This window comes from Hevea brasiliensis, unplaced genomic scaffold, assembly GCF_030052815.1.
Source record: "Hevea brasiliensis isolate MT/VB/25A 57/8 unplaced genomic scaffold, ASM3005281v1 Scaf198, whole genome shotgun sequence".
Classification (NCBI taxonomy): Eukaryota; Viridiplantae; Streptophyta; class Magnoliopsida; order Malpighiales; family Euphorbiaceae; genus Hevea; species Hevea brasiliensis.
In genome coordinates, this window is record NW_026614693.1 from 119,926 (window position 1) to 125,366 (window position 5,441).

Below are 5,441 nucleotides of genomic sequence, written 5' to 3' on the forward strand. Positions count from 1 at the left end.
GGTCAATTTGTTCACTATGCTATGGTCACTTTCAGGGCATGATTTCTGAATGAAAAATGTGCCATTTTGTGTCTAGTTTCATTCCCAATTGGCCTCACACCAATTGGGTTGGAAAATTTTCAGTTTTGGTCCCTGAAAGGGACCTTGGTCATGCTGCTTGCAGAATGACCATAACCAATCCTAATTTAAACTTAATTCCAACATTTCCTACACGCCACAATTGGTCATACATGACCATTTTTCAGCTTATGTAAGGTCAAATACATCATTTGGCTAATTCTCACATTTTTCCTCCCAAAACCCTAGGTGCCAAAACCCTAATTTTCATGCTTAGCTCAATTCATGCAATTTAAACATACAAATCACCTATACAACATTAATTCACCAAGATTTCATGTTTAACCTAACTAAACACCATCTAACTCTAGGGTACCATGGCTGCTGAAATTTCTATTTGGTCCCCCATAATAGTTTTCTTTTAATTTTAACTATATTTCTAAGTTAATTGAACTAAGAACATAAACATTTAACTAAAATATTCAAGTTTAGATTACTAACCTCAAACTTTGACTTCCAAAATTTCCAAATCTTCAATTCCTTCCTTTTCTTTGTCCTCTAATCTTCTTTTCTACTTGAGTTAGCAAGGTTTTATGAAGAAATTTAGGAGAAATTAGAGGTATGTGCATAGAAATCAAGCTTGAAACCAAGCTTTAATCGTGGAATACATGGAGAGAGAAGAGAGTTCACCGCAAGAAGAAGAAGAAAGGGAAAAAAATGAACTTTCTTTTAATTTTTGCTATTTTTATGTCTATTTTCACTTAATTAACTTGGTCAATATTTGTAGGAAAAAAACAAAATTATTTATGATGTCATAATAGTGATGTAAAGTGATGCAATAAACTTTTTCCTTTTTCTTTTTTTTTTCTTTTTTTTTTCTTCTTTTTTTTTTGTTTTTATGTAATTATTTGGCTATTTAACTTGGTCAAAAAGGTTGGAAAATTAAAATTAATTTTGACATCATATATGATGTCATCATCATCATGTAATAAGTCTCATTTTTATTCTTTTTATTTTTCTTTAAATTTTCAATAGTTCTTTAATTTAATTTTCGATTCTGAAATTTTTGTTTCTTTGATTTTGTTGGACAGTTAGGTCAGGAATCACCTCTAGGGGTGAATTGACCAAATTGCCCCTGGCCGATCTGATCCGGTTTACAAGTTATTCGATATTTCTTCCGGATCCCTAACCTAATTATTTGACCTATTTAAAAATTCTTTTCTATAATTTTCCTTTTTTCATTGTGTTCACAATAGTCCTAAGGACTGCGGCGTCACTTCCCGAGAAGGTCACCCATCGCTGTGACTCCCGGCTCATTTAACCTTTTGTGTTCTGTTTTTCTTATTTTTACTTTTTCATCTGATAATCACTATTTATTTTCGATCAGGGCTTTTCTAGGTATCTTAAATATAGTTCCAGTTCTCTTAATTGTCCAAATCGATATCGGTCACCAGAACAGTAACATATACCAGGCTATGCAAATAGGGGTGTTACAATATTAGTGGAGATAGAGGATTGAAATATGCCTATGGGGTTCAGAATATACTCTTTTTGTGACACCCCATACCCGTGTACAGTATACCCGAGTAAGCAATGTCACACGGTGTACTGGCACACTCTAATATGCCTTATTTAATTTTTATCATGCTTTTGAATATAATTTGTGAAATATAATTTATTTAAGCCATTTATCGAAATTTTCATTTATTTGAGGTTCCGAAAATTTTAAATAAAATCCGGCAGAGTACCGGCTAAAAATGGAGAAAAGCTTCTTGAACTGTTAAAAACACTTCTAATATTTGTATTCAATCATCTCAAACTCCAATATCCAAAATCTCAACAATTTTCAATTTCGGTTCTCAACAACCTTTTCATTTCTCAAACATCCATTTCTCATAATGCTCATATACAACAATAAATAAATGCTCAAATTTTGCATTCATAACCATAACTTTCATTATTTACATGAATATCAAAATATATTACATAAGTTCAAATACATATGAGGAAGTAAAAATTAGCTACAAAATATCAAAATGACGCTTAGTGTCCTACCAATGCACTGCAGAAGTTGAGGTGACATGGACACTGTGCAGAACTGCAGGATGGACTCACCCAGTCAGCGGTCTACTGGGCTCATGATCTGTATCTCCAGAACCTACGCGTGGCAAAATAAAACGCGCTAAGCAATAATGCTTAGTGGTGCAATAATAAAATAAAGGAAATAGCAAGAAATAAATATGTAATGAATGTATATGTTATATTTGTTTGGTATTTGTATATTATTTACTTTGTCCAATTTTATTCATTTGGTTGCCCCAAGTAACCTACACTAGACGACTGGACTGGATAACGGGTAAACTGGCACTGGGTATCAAGTACCTTGGGCCGTCACACCATCGGTCACATATGCATCTCCCGGTGTGCAACGGAGCTTAACAAGTCAGAACAATATCGGGCACAAGGCCAAGTCTCAATGCAAGGCCAGAATGGCTAAAAGCCATAAAATCACGGAATGGCATATTGCCATGTTCAGTACTGCTAACTGAACCCTATTGGCATGCCAAACTATCCAAACCAATCTTGTTAGGTATACTAGGGCATTTGAAACTTTTAAATTCTTCAATTTGTAAATTTCATGTTTTGGTGTTACTATTCACCTCATTGGTCAACAAAAATGTTGACTTTTGGATAGAAAATATGTACATTGACTTTGGCACTCCCAACATACCACATTTCATGTTTAAAACTTGTTAGAATTGGTCACCATTACTATTTCTAACTTAAAACCAAGAGGGCAGAAAATTTCAGTTTTTGTAGCATAAGTTTGCTATTCCATTAAGCACTGTTGCAGTGGGAGTTTGAAGAAATGACAAACATGAAAGTTGTTCCTTATTTTGTCTAGTTGAATTTCCTTTTTTGAATCACTCCATTTGGAGTTTTGTAGCTCCAGATATGGCTCAAAAACCACAGCTGGCCGGATTGCCAATCTGCAGAATTGACCATATCTACAGTAACATGAATAGTGACTGTGATTGCATTTTTGAATTGGTTCTGGCCATAATTTGGGGTAGGTTTCTTCATGAAAGTTGTTTTTCTATGTCTTAACTTATTTCTGTAAAAATTTCAGGTCAATTAACCAAATATACAGTGAGTTATGGCCTTACTGTTCATTTGGTCATTCTGCAGAATCAGTTGCAGGGTGTCCGGATTGGGGCCAACTTTTGGTCCTCTTGCTTTGGTCTTTTGGGCATGGTTTCTTCAGAAAAAATGTGCCATTATAAGCCTAGTTTCATATCCAATTGGCCAAACACCAATTGGACTAACACAGCCCAAGTTATGGCAGTCCAAGTGGACTGAAATTTTAGTCACCTTGCTGCTGTCCTAGGGCAGCCTACACATTCACTTTGCCATACTATTTTTCAGTCCAAATTGTGGTCAACTTACCTAAAATGGTCACTAATTGACCATTAAAATGTTCTCTAACAATTTCCTAAGCCAAGTCAAATTTTCACTTCTCAAAACCCTAATTCCCATATGAGTTTTCACAAATTCCTTATTCAACTCTTTCATTCTTTGTATATGTATATGTATACACTTTAAACATAATCTCTAGTTCACTCTAAGTCCATCAAAACAATCAAAATAATTCCTTCACAAGGGCTGCCGAAAATTCATAGTATGTATACACATAATTCTTGTTCATTTTAGTTACAATTCTTACTCAATTCAAGTTACAAATCATAAAAATAAAGAGTTTTAAGTATTTAATGCACTAACCTTGAATATGGCAGATTTTTCCCAACTCAAACTTCACTTTCTTTCCTCTTCTTGGCTGCCAAAAGCTTCCCCTAGAGATATGGTCAAGTTTTAATGAAAGGAGTTAGGGTTTAGTGGTGTAACAAAGGAAGGAATTAAGCTTGCTTGATTGAACATCAATGGAGGGAGGAAAGGAAGAGGTTTTGGCTGGTTGGGGTCCAAAGGAAGAAGATGACATTTTTCTTTTATTTTCAGCCTCTTTAGTTTGTTTTAAGTGTCTTTGTTATATGGTGATTGGTGGACCATTTTTAAATGACATAATTATGATGTCACAATTCCCATTTACTTACTTTTCTTCTTACTTTTGTTTTCTTATTTTCATTTCTCATTTTTAATAAATTTTTCATCAATATTAATTCATATTTTATGTCACAATATTTATTTACTCAATTGGATAAGTCGGCCAAAAATCACCTCTGAAGGCGAAATGACCAAAATGCCCTCCGTTTGGCTTAACGGGTCAAAATTGTCTGTACCGATTGAAAAATTTTCTAGGTATTTTCTTGGCATTCTAATGCCATAGGAACCTCAGTAATCCTTCTCTAGAGTCCCAAAAATTATTTTATAATTTTTCCCTGTCTAGGGCTCCTCGCTAGAACCGCAACTTCCCTCCGTTACCCATCGCTTGGGCACCTACTGCTTAACTCGGTTGTATTTTATTTCTAAAATTTTTACCAAATTTTTCTTATTAATATTTGAGTTAATTATGGTCCTCACTGTAGTTTAAATATTTTTCCGACGTTCTAGCTGTCCGACCGACACCGATCACCGGAATACAGGATGTACTGAGTTGCTACCGAGGGTGTTACAACTCTTCCTCTAATTTAAATTTCGTCCTCGAAATTTACCGGATGCAAACAGTTGAGGGAACTGTTGCCTCATCGTCTCTTCACTTTCCCAAGTTGCATCCTCGGTGTTGTGGTGCCTCCATAGCACTTTCACCAGTGGAATCTGCTTGTTCCTCAACTCTTTCACTTCCCGAGCCATGATCCGTAGAGGTTCTTCTTCATACGTCAAATCCGGTTGTATTTCAATTTCTTCCCTGGAGATGACATGTGAAGGATCTGAGCGGTATCTTCTGATCATGGATACGTGAAACACATTGTGAATCTTGTCCACTCCGTGGTAAAGCTAGCCTATAGGCCACTGGACCCACACGTTCAATGACTTCATATGGGCCAATGAACCTAGGGCTTAACTTACCTTTTCTTCCAAACCTCAGTACTTTCTTCCACGGTGACACCTTGAGGAACACTTTGTCGCCAACCACATATTCTATTTCTTTTCTCTTCGTGTCGGATAAGATTTCATGCATTCGAGGCAACCTTCAGATTGGCTTTGATTAGTTTCACTTTCTCCTCAACTGCTTCACTGTGTCCGCCCCACCGCTTGTCTTCACCTAATTCAGTCCAAAGACACCGAGTTCTACATTTTCTCCCATACAGTGCTTCATATGGGGCCATTTGGATGCTAGCTTGGTAGCTATTGTTGTATGCAAATTCTGCCAGTGGGAGGTATCTATCCCAACTTCCCTCAAATTCAATGACACAACTCCTCAGCATATC